Here is a 16,230-nt window from a genome sequence, read left to right as displayed (position 1 = left end):
TAATGTAATCAAATTACCAGGTACGGCAGAATTTTTTGGCATTATTACTATAAATGCATTACGCCTCTATATCAGTTTAATTACACCAAGCTATATTAGTACTCAAAATAATCACAATAGTTGCATGGTAAAATTTTTATTTCTTTAGAAAGTAACAAGTAACTCGCCAAATAATAGTTTAAAGATACACCAATCTATTAAAGTCATATTGGTCAACGCTGATAGTGAGTAACAGTTAGTCATTTATTTTTATAACAAGAATCCAGCACATCACTATTTACTGTCAAGACCTTGACGTATCCACCTGACACTAGGTGTTACCATTAAAATAGTTAGGTAATATACTAAGATCATGTTTGGTTGCGTAAGTAACTACTTATGTCAACATGCTGAACGGATTAGAGAAAAAATAGGTTCTGAAGCTTCACCAACTCTACTATCTAATTGTGCAATATTCTGAGCTTTACGGAAGAAAAAGCAACTTAATTATTTTTTTTAATTTGATTGGTAAATAAAGAGAATTAATGAATGGGATTAATACCTGGTTTAATTTTAAGAATTTAGGCTATTAGACTGGCGTTCAGGCAATGCCATTTCAATATACAGTAGATTGACTTGGCAATGACTGAAATGGAGAATCCATCAAAGTGCTTATTGTATAATTTAGTAAAATAGTGATGTTGTACAGTAAGACAAGCCAGTGGAAAATAATCAGTACTGCAAGTACATTCCAAGCCTTACTAGGATCTAAATACAAAGAATTTTATAATTATGAAAAACCATATAAAACATACAAGAAGAGCTAATGGGATGACCATTTTTGCAGAAAAATATTGTAAATTTGTACATGTTAAACGGGACTCTCTCGGTACTCCTAAATCTTGAAATCGTTTCTAAATATATCCATTTTCGTGCAATAAAGAGGAGAGATATCAGATAAAGGAGAGAGATCAGATAAATTTCATTAAAGTTAATTTAAAATCTATAATCATGTCTAGAATTTCAAATATGACTCTTTAACTGAAGGAAACTATCAATGCAAAATCTAAGTAAATAACACACTTAGTCCTTGACCTACTGAAATTCATATTTTTGAGTTTTAATTAAAACTTTTCAAACCCATTATTTGCACAATGCACTAGGTATATCTAGATTTTTTTTTCTTACAGGGAATTTAGACATACCTTGGAAACTTACTCTTTCAAAGAATTTCGTTTTCACCATTTGGAAACAAGTTGGAAAGATGAAATGTCTACGAAGAGTTAACCAGAAGAGTCTGAAAAATAAGACCAAAATTAAGAAATTTCAAACCTACAAATTTTCACAAAAAGAAAAAAAAAGTAAAATTCTAGAAAGAAAATAGAATTGCTGGTATCCCACCAGTCTCGGGCAATTTTCTGTTGTTCAAACTAATAATAGTGAATTTACAGGCTCGACATATATTTGAAAAGCTTTTACAACAATAATAATAACTTCCTTCTTCATTATTAAATGTTGTCGACAAGAAAAGTGAAATAGTTTAACGGAACCCTTTAATTCCATGGACTTTCAAGGTTGTCAATAGACTTATAAAATGTCTGCCCAGAGATATTTCATTACTTGCGTCAATTATGAATGCCGGTGTACTGATTGGCGCTGGCTAGTGTTTAGAATTCTAAAGCCTCATGATTTGTTTGGTTCTAAACTTTCATTTCATTAAATCCCTATTGCTCATACTAATCTTTTTTTTTAGTGTACAGTACACTAAATTATTATATACTAAACTAATTTTTTTTTTTTACACTTTATAGACATTGTTGAAATCTAAAATGATTTAGATCATAATATATCTCTGCAACCAAGATAGATGCCACTAGCTCAGAAAATACATTAATCTTCATAAATTTCAGAATGAAGCCTAGATGAAATTAATAAGATTTGGGAACAAAACTGTAGTATTTGTACACATTACTAACCAAAGATTGGGTAGAAATTACTTCCTATAGAAATATGAAGATATAAAAGCGCAAGTTACCCTTTGGTAATAAAAACAGCTAAGAACACAGAATTTTTAAAGCCCATTATAGCTATCATCTTATAACATACTATTGATACACATCACAGTACAATATTGGGCAATGCCTATACGTTCTCGTATGATATCCTCTAAGAATTTAAGATATGCCTACCTTTTATCTTAGCATCACAGAAAGAATTTTTATTACTAGCCAAGCTACAACCCTGGTTGGAAAGCCAGAATGCTACAAGCCCACGGCCTCCAACAGGGAAAGAAACCTATTGAGAAAACTTAATAAGGAACTAGAAAATAAACTATTTAAGGAATGAATAACCAAATGATATATTATACAAGATCATTGACAGCGTTAAAATAGATTAGTCTTATTTAATCCATAGAACGAGACTTTAAAAAAAAAAGAAATCTGTGGAACAGATTGACATAAGTTTGAACTTCAGCAGCTGGCAAGATCATGCCAAACACAATCTGATCACAACTGGAATAAAACTTCTAGAATACAGAGTAGCATTTGTGCCTCATGATGGAGAGAAATAACTGTATACTCAGTATCACGTAAAGAATAGTAGTCTCGAGGATCTGAATTCCAAGGATGATCTGAATTATGAAATATTGAGCAACAAATCTTAAATAAACAACTGTGCTAGAAATTAAAATCCCGATTAGGACTAAGGTACTTAGTAGACCAAGTTTTATTCAACAAATTAAGGCCATAAAGTCGCCAGCTGAAAATCAGTGTAGAAAAATATTCAAAAGAAGGTATTAGTGAAAGAACTATTACTTTAGGATAAACTGGTAGACAAAAACCCATAGTCTTGATTAATAATTAAATTCTTTATGCAATTGAAGAAGAGTGTGTTTCTCAGTGTACATGTTTGTTCAACATGATTCTTGAAGCATTACAACTTTTTATCTTCAAATCCATGTCCTCAGATCCATACCAAGTTGCATTTAGTGAAAGCTAAAGTTGTTGAATCCTCCATACTCATAGGAGTCTAAACCTTTGATTCTTTGCTTGATACTTCAAGGAGTAAACCATCACCTGCAAATTAATGTTAATCGATATAAAGGTAATTAAGATACTAGAAACTAGAATCATGCTAAAGTACGCACTATTGTCAATCTGTTGAACAGAGATTAGAAAGAAAATGAAATTCTGAAGGTACACCATCTAATTATGATAAAGTAATTGTAATCACATTGTGAAATATTGAGATATGACTAAATAGAATACTAGGCTGTTTGGAATAAGTGCATACGTGCTACTGAAATGTGAATCAATTTGATTTGCGAATAAACAGAATTAATGGAGTTGAATCTAGGCTAGTGGACTAGGGCTCGAGCACTGCCGTCTCTATGCACTAGATCGACATTGGCTGGAGTTGGGAGTTAGGCACCCATTCAAGTGTCAATGTGTAACGGAAGAGAATCCCAAAATTTCTTAATTAAGTAAAATCTAGATGTTGTACAGTAAGACAAGTGGAAAATACCTAGTACTGTAAGCATATATGCTCTATGCTAGGTTGAATTGAATACAAAATGTTTATGATCATGAAAATCCTTAACATGCAAAAAGAGCTAATGAAAGGAATCCAGTTACTAATAAATCCTACATGGTATAAAAATTTTGAAACAATGATTTCTATAGGGTAACATTTAACTATTCATAGCAAGGCAATATTTCCAACCAGGAAGAAAATTGAAAATTTGTACATGTTAAACGGGACCCACAAAATCTTGGTCTTCCTCGGTATATGAAATATTTGTGCAATAATGAATCCGGACAAATATCATATAAGTGAATTTATAATCAATAATAAAGTCTAGAACTTCAAATGTGATGCTGTAACTTGTGACAACTTTTGTCAATCAATGAAAATTCCAAGTAGGGGACACGCTTAGTCCTTGACCTACTAAAAATCATACCTTGAGTTTTGCTAAGTAGTTTCCTACCCCATTATTTGCACAATTCAGTAATTATAGCTATATTTCTTTAAATATATTCAGTCATCAATTAGGAACCTGCTTTTTCAAAGAATCACATTACCACCCTTTGGAAGCAAGTTGGAAAGAGGAAATACAGACTACAGAGAGTTTAAACAGTAGAGTCTGAAATGAAAGAAAATAAAGCAATTACTAACATAGAAATTTCAAGTATAAGGAATTAATTTTGAAAGAACAGAATTAATTCCACGTTGTGGATTCTAGGGAAAACTTGGACAACTTTGTTGGTCAAATTAATAATTGTGTGTTTACAGGCTCGCCATTGATTTAAAAAGCATCCTAAAAATAAAAAAAAAAAATAGCTCCCCTTTATCAAGATCTGTCGACACGGAAAGTAGAAGAGTATAATAGAAACTTTTAATATCAAGGGTTCCAAGGTTTACAATAGGTTGTTATGAGATGTCGATCAAGACAACTTTTATTACCCATGTCAATTAAGAATGCTATTATCCCCATGGGATCTGGATACAGCCTAGAATTCTGGAGCCTCAGGATACTTTTAGTTATAAAAATCTTAATTCTATTGTATCCTCGTAGTTCATTACTACTAAAATTGTCTAAGGTAACACACTACTAAAAATACAAAACTACTACGTAACAAGATAAAATTTTTAAGACAAGATTCATAAACATTATTGAAACCTGAAATCATTTGCACCCTTAATATATTTATGCAACCAAGATGCCATTGTCTCTGAAAATATCCTGAAACTGTATTAATTTTCACTAATTTCAGAACATTTAACTTTGTTGAAATTCAAAATTTTAAAAATTTTCTGTCAACAAAATTTCAGTATGTATACATATTGCCCACTAAAAATTAGACATCCCTCGTCTCATCCTATAAAATTATGAAGAGAAGAAGAGAAAGTTACACGCTTTGGTAAAGAAAAAGTATGATAAGGAAACTAACGATTTCCAAAGATCGTAATAGCTATTGAATTTATAATACTATGGATCTGATGATAAAAAAAAAAAATACATCAGAATGAAAAGATGCCCAGAATGTGGAGGATTAGCTTTTTAATATCCATATTCAAAGATAAACTTTATATATAAAATTTCAGGAAGTAGAGCACAATCAAACTCCTTCCTCATACTGTGAAGCTTTGGTTAAGGATTATAGAGCATAGGATAAAGGAAGAGACCGAGATTGGAGAGCAGCAGTTTTTATTTATGCCAGGTAGAAGCAATGTTTGCACCAAGGCAGTTTACGAAAAATATAAAGAAGGCCTAAAGGAATTACGTATAGTATTTATTGACTTAGAGAAGGCTTATGCTAAGAGTTTCACGGCAGGAGATATGGAGATGTCCAAAACAGAGGGGAACACCAAAGAACTATGTTAGACGGATCAGAAGTATGTATGGAGCAGGCACACAAATAAGAATGAGCGTTGGTTTGACCGAGACGTTTGAAGTAGGGGTTGGGGTATATGTAGTAAAGGATGTAATTACTGGAAGAGTAAAGGAACAATTTAGTCCATGAGCCTGGTCTCAAAATTTTGGCCCTCGGTACCATTTTGGGGCAGGAAATCTCATAGTGATTAACTGAAAGACCAATGTCTATAGTTTTCAAAAATGTATGATAGCATTCTATAGCTCTTTGCCTTCCTTGTGTTATCAACCGTTTTTTATATATGACATGTGATTTTTTCCGGCGTGACTTACAGGGGATTTTTGTCTCCTGCGAGCTAGTCAATTAATATTATTAGGACTTATCATATACCAAAATAAAGGCCAAGAAAATGGCTTCAAAACAAGCTATCACATATTTTAATATCTTGTACACAGTGTTAGTTAGGAGCATATTTATGCTGAAATTAATGAATCTTTTTCAATGTAACTGGAAATATTTCCTTATAGAAATAATATCATGTCTGGTATTTGTGATTCAACTTAACATTCATATTCTGTGTTTCAAGAAATTTCCTTTGATACTAATATGTGATCCATAGCTATTATATTAAGAAAGTTATTGAATCTTAAAGCAACTACTATCAAATAGTTTTTTTTATAAGCATAAACTAAAATGTTGAAAATGGGAATACAGGGTTAGAGATCAAATTCATATCATAAAATGTGAATATAGCAACTGTAGAAATAAGATTAAAATCTAAAATTAATTATTTAAATGTGCATTACATAACACCAATTGCAATACTTGTATGAAAAAAGCTCTGAACACTAAATCCAATATATATATATATATATATATATATATATATATATATATATATATATATATATATATATATATATACTGTATTACATTATAACCATGTAAACCATTACACCACCAATACACTGAATACTATTGTCCAGATAGTGTATTTTAAGTTCAGTAGTCTTCAAAATCTTCCATTTCCAACATTGTTTCATCATTATCATCATCATCCTCACCACCTGACACCCGATTTTCAGAGTTTTGTAATTTGCACATGTCGGTGCATTTTAGTCCATTAGCCAGACATACATACCTTGGTATGGCACACTTTTTAGAACACTTGCATGACAAAAGATCAAGCACAGCCTCAGGAACAGGTTGTCCATCCATCCATTTAATAACTAGCTGGTCTCCTCCATCTTCTTTTTCCAGCTTCCAACCATGGCCTACAGGATTTGGAATGTGAGGATTTTGCTCTAATCATCGTCTCCATATAGCAGACTGATAATTGGCACGTTGTGCATGTTGTTTCAAGCAGTCTGCTAGGAGGCAGTTGGTGGCTTTCTATCTCACCTTTCTTTGCACAGAAGAGATTGTATCTCAGAGCATTTACATGAACACAAGGTGTCTTGGCCGCATAGATGAGACAAGTAACTGCTTCAAGTCTTTCCATCTGTTCTTGAGAAAGGTCCCATTCACTCCCAAGTTCCATAAATGCATCTAGTACATCTTTATTTGTGGTCATTAATTTGAGCGAGTTTGTTTTTCCTTTGCCAGCAAATGCACTCACACTATTGCAGCCTGTGAAAGCATGCATTCCAACTAGTCCTTTGCAAATATCAGCACCAAGTGTAGCAGTAACCTTGTCAATTGATAGAATCTTTCTTCGTGTCTTGATCCCACATTTCAGATACAGATGACCACAGATGATTTTCTTGAAAGCCACGAGCAAGATGAGCACATCTGTATCATCGAAGCTGATAACAACAGTTGGATGTCCTTGCTTTACAGTATGTGCAGCATGTAAGAGAAGACGGCCATCGGCTTCTTCTTGAGTACACGATAGATCCGTTACTATCTCACTTCCATGTGTTATCTTGAAGCACTGGTCAGCATCTGTGACAAACATAACCTTTTGCTGTAGCCTGCTTCTGTAATGTTGCTGTTTCCACTCATTCACAAGAAAAGTTATAAAGTTAGTTTTATTGACACTGATTCAGAGAGGACCTCCACTGACGGACAAGCTGATTTGGTGTAATATTTTGAAGACTTGATCCATGCTGTTCTCCTCTAACACTTGTTTCTGAGTTTTTGATGGATAGTTCATGGTATTGATCAAACACAATGTCAATTCTCTGACTAGAGCCTCCCTCTTTCATTACCATAGCAAAGTCTGTTTGAGTAATGTCACCAAAGGTGTTCTGATCCCCTTTCACCTTTTGTACTAACATCATGCCATCGATTACAGAAGCCGAATTTAAGGGCATTTCCTCCTCTGGTGTGACATCCTTGTACAAGGCTTTAGCGAGGATTGCCTTGTTTGTCTTCCTTGGCCAACCCTTAGGGGTTGTTAATGCCCATGGCATTGGTCCAAGAGGATAGAACAATATATCTGCCATTTGAAGATTTTGACTTTGGGCAATTACAATGATTCTCCTAAACAATGACCTGTCTGCCTTCAATATCACTGCTCTTCCACTATGAGTCTTTACTTCTTTCTTCCTGCACATGTGGCTAAAGGTTTTCAGTTTATTGAGCCTGACAGTATCAAAGAATTGTGTAACAGGGGGATCAAAATCTAGTCTTTCTTGCTTAAACTTGGTTTAACACTTCTCTCCAACATCTAGAGAATTGAGTAAATCTGAAGCAACTTCTGGAGTGGCAGTCTTTGCTGTTGAGATGCTCATCATGTCCTGTTGACTGGAAAATGGGTTTACCCAGCTTTCAATTGCACTAACTATTGCCAAAATTGCTTCCTCATCTTTCTCAGATCTTGTGTGCTGGAGATCATAATGAACTGCATCTGCTTTGTTCTCGTGAACCATGTCTTTTAACTTACCTAAGAATGCACTTTTGTGCTCAGAAGTTATGTAATAGCGTTTGACTGGCCCTGACTTCAGACTAAATCTGGTTGTGCCTCCTGATGTTTGAGTGTGTCTGTTCACTATAACTTCGGGTGCCTGATCTACTGGAAGACGGCCAAAAGGATTAGTGCTTGACATCTGGACAGAAAAGCAATCATCCCCGAAAGCTTCATATACTTCTGGATGTGTCTCACTTAGGGCTGACATCTGGTCATAATACACAGGGAGGTATCTGGCATAGTTGGTTCTGTCATATGCAAATGACCAGGGAATCGGTGATTTGATGGCATGCAGATGGAGCTCCCAGTTGCCTTCACGGGATGCATGTAGCAAGCCAAGAATAATGTCCTAAACCATGTCAACGTAGGACATCCAAAATGCAGACAGATCACCATTCAACTTGCAGAGATGGTTAAGAAACTGTGACCGCATTATTTTGAGGTCTTTAAAGTCTTGAGTCACTAACAAGTTGCCAATATCGTTCTGGTTTAGGTCTTTGTTAGTTAACTGGGATAAGGTATTTTGAACTCTCGGGTACACATTTTCATCTTCGTCCAGTTGTGACATAAACTGTTTCCAGATCAATCTCATGAGAGCTTCATACACAAGTTTATGAACTCTGACAGCTCGGTTGTACATTTTACCTTCAAGAACACCATTAATTGAACTTTCTGAAACAACAGCCGATTCTATACATAGGTCACGTAAGCCAGCATCCATAAACCTCTTGCCTAGAATAGCCAGAGCATTGCAGATGGTATGAAATGCTCCCAACCTAATTATGACATTGGCATATTTAACTCTGTGTCTCCAACCAATCTCTGATAATTTTGCAAAAATGGCTTGATCTTGGTAGCTGCAACTCTGTTCGGATAGCCTCGGACTGATTCAGGATTTCAAAAGCTGTAGTGAGCTCGGTTGCAGGGGCCTTTATAGTGGGAAGGTAGCAAAGGATGTCTTCTTTGACGGAGATATCCTTTCTCATGTTTATGTTAAATCCTGTCCAACTTGGGATTTTCTTATTTTCCATATTTTATTATCTGAGAATGATCCAGAATAAATTATTATTCCGAGCAGATTCTGCAGCTTCATCAGCATCTTTATTACTCGTTCTTGGTGGCAAAGGTTGAGGACCTATTCTCTTTCCAGTAATGTAGGCTTCCAGTTCTGTGTGCTGTGTAGAAATAGTCCTTTGTTTTTGCTTATCAATAACTGGAAGAGCAGGCTTTGAGAGAAGAGGCCCAATTATTTTGCGTTGCACAGTAATGCCATTAACACGATGAGAAGTTCTCTGACCTGTCAAAGTTTCTTCGAGTCTGTCGATGTTATCTCATGCTAAATTTATGAAAATATATGGCTGCAAAGGAGTAGGCAAGACCACCGTTTTGTTCTGTGTTGCAGCTAATTTTTGCAGACAAAGTGCTGTGTCATTTTCTTCAAGCTGCGAGTAAGAGATCCCATGTCCAAGTCTGTTTAGCATCCGAATCAATTCAGTATTGCCTGTTAATATCTTGACAGCATATGGAAGCAACAAATGTTTTTGAGGTTTCTGCTTTCCTCGTGTTTTGGCATATATTATATCCTGACCAAGAGACTATTAAAAGTTTCACTCTTTGAGATGGGTTTTCTTTCTCAGGCTCTCCAGTCAGAATACCAGTCAATAACTGCTGAAACAGACAGGGAAAATTCATTGACTCGTTTTTAAGATCAGATGGATGGTAGGGCCACGGAGATGGCAAACAGCTTTCCTGTATTGATGTCCGAACATAAGATGATGCCTGGTGAATGATGCACTTTGTCACTAGATTTTGATCTCAGAGTTTTCAATTCCTTTCGAAGATTTTTGTTTTCAAGGACCAAGTCTTGCATTGTAATGCTGTCTGGAATTGCTAACAACTTTCCTGCTTCATCCTTAAAAATGTGAATAATGTCTCCAACTTCTGAGTCCAGTCTCCGTTTGATATGTTTCTTGGTGGATTCATTCATTTTGTAACCTCGGGAATGCATGAAGCTTCTCCATTCTAGCTGCATATGTGGCTACAGGAACAATTAGCTTATCAGGCAACATTTCATTTCTTATAAATGTAAAAAGGTCATCATAAGCCTCAGATTCAACCTCGATGTAAGCTATTTCATATTCATTCTCATTCTTGCTTGTTCTAGATTCTTGAGACTTTTTTGTTTTTCGGGTATAATTTCTGTAGCAAGAGTTGTGGTAATGAGCCTCTGCAGCAACAATGTCTCGACTTATTGCTGCTAATATCTTGTCATCTTGTTTTTCCCTTGCACACTGTCGAAGCCTCTGATCAACCCTTAACTGCCTAGCCAGGATAAGATGTTCACGAGTGGATGTTCCTTTCAAACACTTATCTTTTCCACAAAATATACACTCAGGCTGGTATACTCGGGATGTAGATGGTGTTCTCTTACGTCTCTTTGCTGCTCCACTGCTGCCTGGACCGTCTTCTGAATCTTCCGCTGATTTTCTTTTAAAGTTATTCAGATCTCTTTTTAGTGTAAATCGGGTTCTACATTGTCTGTGGTAACAAATTTTCGGCATCTCTTGCTCATGTAGGCTTTCTGCAATTTGGAGAATTGGTTTATGATTCCTCACTCGGGCTGCATCAAGAAGCACCAACCATGAGTCATAGTCCTCAGGTGTTACCAGTGTTGTTGGGTCATTATCATAAGTTTCAATGTGGATAATGCATTTTTCTTTTGTAGAGTCCATCTTGACAAAGTAGACCTACTGTTCTCTAGGACTATCAGCTGCATCTGCCCTCAGCACAAGTAATCTAATAGAAGAGAAACTGAATGTGTTATTCTTTATTACTGTTATATACAGTAAATGAATGATTCAGGAGCGTGATAGTTGTTATTTTAACATCCAATAACTTTCTTAATATAATAGCTATGGGTCACATATTGGTATCAAAAGAAAGCTCTTGAAACATAGAATATGAATGTTAAGTTGAATCACAAATACCAGACATGATATTATTTCTATACGGAAAAATTACCAGTTACATTGAAAAAATAAAATTAATTTCAACATAAATATGCTCCTAGCTAACAGTGTACAAGATATTAAAATATGTGATAGCTTGTTTTGAAGTCTCTTTTTTTGTCATTTATTTTGATATATAATAAGTCTTAATAAAATTAATGGACTAGCTCGCAGGAGACAAAAATCACCTGTAAGTCACGACGGAAAAAATCGCATGTCATACATAAAAAACGGTTGATAACACAAGGAAGGCAAAGAGATATAGAATGCTATCATACATTTTTGAGGACTAGAGACATTGGTCTTTCAGTTAATCACTATGAGATTTCGTGCCCCAAAATAGTACTGACCAACCCCCCAGGCTCATGGACTAATTACCATGGAGTATGCAGTTTGCAGATGATATAGTTCTGTGTGAAACCAGAGAAGGATTGGGGGTAAGCTGGAGAGAGGAATTGGAGAGTAGAGGGCTAAATATCAGTAGAACAAAAACAGATTTTGTGTGTTACACCCCGTAGAATCAATTGGGTGACATACATTTGCTGGGAGAAATAATAAGAACCACAGAAAAATTAAAGTACACATGGTCATATGTTGAGGAAATAACAGAGACCCTTATGTTCGTAATCAGTAGAATTTAAGCAGGGTGGAATAAGTGGAAAAGAGTGTTAGGAGTATTGTGTGATCAAAGGATAAATATAAAGTTGAAGGAAAAGTTACATAAAACTGTAGTAAGTTACATAAAACTGTAGTGAGACCTGTCATGACATATGGTGCAAAGACTTTGGCCACCATGAAAAGACCTTTAAGAAAATGGATATTGCAGAGATGAGAATGCTAAGATGGATGGCAGAGACCCAGAGACTGGATAGGGTTGGGAATGATTTGCTACGAGAATCAAATAAGGTTACAGAGGTGTCAAAGAAAATGATTGAGCATGTAATGAGGAGAGACCAGGGGTAAGTTGGGAGGAGGTTGTTGGCGATGGATGTGCCAGGTAGGAAGAGGAGGGCGAGACCAAAGAGAAGGTGGATGGAGTGCAAAAACAGATATGGAGGGGAAGGATCTCGCATTGGAGGACATCGGAGATGAAAGAAATTGGAAACTGCTTTCAAGGAAAGGCGACCCTGCATAGCTAGAGAAGCTTATTACAAAGAAAAAAAAAAGAACTCTAGATAGACATTACAGTACACAATGTGGCATTACTTATAAATATTAATCTGCAATATACTCCCTAAAAATGATTTTCAATAAAATTCAAATATGCTTAACTTTTATCTTGATATAAAAAAAAAAAAATATTACTAGCCAAGCTGTAACCCTGGTAAGGAAGGCACAAGGCTACAAACTCAATATACTGTACAAGGGATCCAACAGGGAAAGCAGTCAGAGTTAAGTAAATACGGAATTGACGAATGAATTATATTTCCAATTAATGAAAAAATTATATGTACCTGTAGGTTTTAAGATCTGTGACAACGTTAAAATAGATCAGTCGTATATAATCTATAGAACTAGACTTCTGTCAAACTAAGTTTTTTTTTTTTTTCCTCAAATTCTGAACATCGGAAGGTCAACCTACTGCACAGCCAGATAAGATTGCGCCACACACAATAGTGTCACTGCCTTATGGTGAAGAACTAACTGTATGCCTAGTATTACGTACAGAATAGTTGAGTCTTGGAAGATTTTACTTCAAAGGATGATTTGAATCATGAAATATTGTGTAACATGCATAAATAGATAACTGAACGAATGTGCCAGTGATTAAAATTCAGAATAAGAATAATGAATTTAGCAGACTGCAAATTTTAATCCACTAATTAAAGGTTTGTCACCAGCTGAAGATCAGACAGTACAAAAATACTCAAAGCAAGGAAGAAGTGAAAATATTATAGAAATTCTTTAGGATAGACTGACCGACGAAAATCTCAGATTTTATCAATAATCCAATTTTAAGTGCAAATGAAAAAACTGTATGCTTCCCAAATGTACGCTTTTGTTCAACAAAATTCTGGAAGTATTCCCTATTTTTTCCCTGAAGTCCACGCCAAGTTGCATTTAGTGAATTCGGGTGTTGAACCATCTAAACCTTTGGTTCTTTGCTTAATACTTGTGAATAGCGGTAGTTTACGTGACCTGCAAATTGATGTTGACTGATATAGAGATTATACAATAGGATCATGCTAACGTACGTAAGTAACAAACCATGAAATATTCCTTTTGGAATCTTGTGGAACAAAGATTAATAAGAAAAAAAAAATATCTTCCGAAGTTACACAAACTCTACTATTTAACTGATTGAGATCACAATAATCTTTAATTTCGTAAAGCTCAATATTCCACAGACCGTTAGCAATAATTGCATGCCTAGTGAAGAAAATTATTATTTGATTTGTGAATTAATAAGATTAATGAGTGGATTAAATTTGTGAATTTAGGCTAGTCGACTGGCGCTCGGGCATTATTATCTTTTTATATAGATTGGGAATTTGGGACGCCAACGGCTGTAGTGGGCAATACAGACAAGTACCTATGAGCAACAGAGGAAAATACCAAAATTGCACAATCAAGTAAAATTTAGATGCAAGACCAAGTGGAAATTACCTAGGACTGCAAATAGATGCTGTACTCCAGGAATATCTGAATACCAAGTGGTTTATAATTATGAAAAATCGTATAAAACATGTAAAAAGAGCGGAAGGAAAAACTTAAATTACTGAAAAATCATATATGCTATAAAAATGATGACACGAAATTTCTAGAAGGTAACATCTAAATAGAACGCTTTTCATAACATGGGAGAATAATTTGAAATTTCTTTGTTAGACGAAACTCAAAATCTTAAAGCCTTCCTCAGTCTATCAATGTTTGTGCAATAATGAAGAGAGAGCCAATAAATTTCATAAAACTGAATTCAAAATTTATATTATGTCTAGAATTTCATCTCCGATTCTTTTACTTGTGGAAACTTTCTGAATTAAAATTCCAGGTAGGGATTACACTTAATCCGTGGAGTGCTAAAATTCACACTTTATTAGTTTACTTGAGAGTTTTACTAAAGTTATAATTTACAATTTAATTCCCTGTTATTTGAACAATACACTAATTATAGCTATTTTTTTAAAGGGAATTTAGGAATAATTTAGGAATTTACTTTATCAAACATTTCCCTCTTTGCCCCCGGGAAAACAAGTTGGAAAGAAGAAATTCAATCTACAAAAAGTTTAAACAGTAGAGTTTAAAATATAAGGTTAAAATAAAGAAACTTCAAACCTAGAGTTTTCACTAGAAGAAAATATTTGAAAGAGAATGGAATAAAGTCCATGTTCTTGATTCTAAGAAGATAATTAACACAGTTGGCATCCAGTTAACAATCCCGCCAGGCTTATGCAGCTCTGTTGTTCGAATTAATAATGAAGTGTTTACAGGATCAACATTTATTTCAAACGCAAGATTCGTCAACAACAAAGTAACAAACTACTAAAAATACAAATATACTACATACCAAGACCGTTTTTAAAAGCACTCTTCATAGATTAATGAAATCTGAAACTATTTACACCCTCAATATATCTAAGCAACCAAGATAGATGTCATTATCTCGGAAAATGCCCGAAAACTACATTATTCTTCACAAATTCCAGAATGTTAAAAATTATACAGAAAATTTTTTCCCAGAAAATTTTAAATTTCATTGTGTTCATATTCCCAACTAAAAAATTATTAGACATCCCTTGACCTATAGAAATATGAAGAGGATAAGAAAAAGTTACACTTTGGTAATGAAAACTAGTAACGAAACTAAAGATTTTTCGTAATGAAAAATAAGTAAGGAAATTTAGGATTTCTCGTAATGAAAACTAAGTAAGGCAACTTAAGATTCCTCGTAATGAAAATTAAGCAAGGAAACTTGCAATTTCTAGTAAAGAAAACTTAGCAAGGATGCGTCAGTAATGAAAACTAAGTAAGGAAACGTCAGTAATGAAAACTAAGTAAGGAAAAGTCAGCAATGAAAACCAAGTAAGGAAACTTACAATTTCTAATAATGAAAACTAGTAAGGAAACTTATGATCTCTAGTAATGAAAACTAGTAAGGAAACTTACGATCTCTAGTAATGAAAACTAGTAAGGGAACTTACGATCTCTAGTAATGAGAACTAGTAAGGAAACTTTCGATCTCTAGTAATAAAAACTAGTAAGGAAACTTAGGATTTCTGGGAATGAAAACTAGTAAGGAAACTCAACATCTGGCAATGAAAAAAAGTAAGGAAACTCAACGATTTCTGGTGAGTAATACATGTAAGGAAACTTAACGATTTATGATAATGAAAACAAGTAAGGAACCTTACCGATTTCTGGTAAGGAATACAAGTAAGGAAACTTAACGATTTATGATAATGAAAACAAGTAAGGAAACTTAACGATTTATGATAATGAAAACAAGTAAGGAAACTTAACGATTTCTGGTAATGAAAAAGATACCTTACGATTTCTAAAGATCGTAATAGCTATTAAACATATAAATACAGTAATTTCTACACTGTAGATACATATTACAGAGCACAATGGGTCAATACCTATAATATTAAAGTGCAATTTACTCTCCTACAAAATGATTTTCAATAAGATTCAAATATGCTTACCATTTATCTTTGTATCATAAAACTTTTTATTATTACCAGCCAAGCTATAACCCTGGTTCTAGAGGCAGCATGCTACAATCCCACGAGCACCAGAAGGGAAAACAGCCTAGTGAGGAAATGTAATAAGGAATTAGCGAATAATTGTATAGAAGTAATGAATAAATAAATACAGTATAAATTCTACGATTAGCAACAACATTAGAATATATCAGTCATATATAATCTATGGTACGAGAATTTTGTTCACCATTTTTTTTCTTTATTTTTTTCTTCTTTTACAAAGTCAGAACTTCGGGAGGTCAACAGATTCT

General features: G+C 34.4%; 1 long non-coding RNA gene across 1 annotated transcript; it reads right to left on the bottom strand.

The window, feature by feature from the left end:
- Positions 1–120: 120 nt before the first annotated feature.
- On the bottom strand, positions 121–16,026 carry LOC137649666 (uncharacterized). The gene is made up of 2 exons (XR_011045812.1): positions 15,920–16,026; positions 121–1,276 (listed from the first exon to the last, which is right to left on the bottom strand). It is a non-coding gene; the product is annotated as an uncharacterized lncRNA (long non-coding RNA).
- Positions 16,027–16,230: the final 204 nt, after the last annotated feature.

This window comes from Palaemon carinicauda, chromosome 11 (assembly GCF_036898095.1).
Source record: "Palaemon carinicauda isolate YSFRI2023 chromosome 11, ASM3689809v2, whole genome shotgun sequence".
In the NCBI taxonomy this organism is placed as follows: domain Eukaryota; kingdom Metazoa; phylum Arthropoda; class Malacostraca; order Decapoda; family Palaemonidae; genus Palaemon; species Palaemon carinicauda.
Note: the sequence above shows the minus strand (reverse complement) of the source record. Positions and strands in the feature narration are given on the sequence as shown.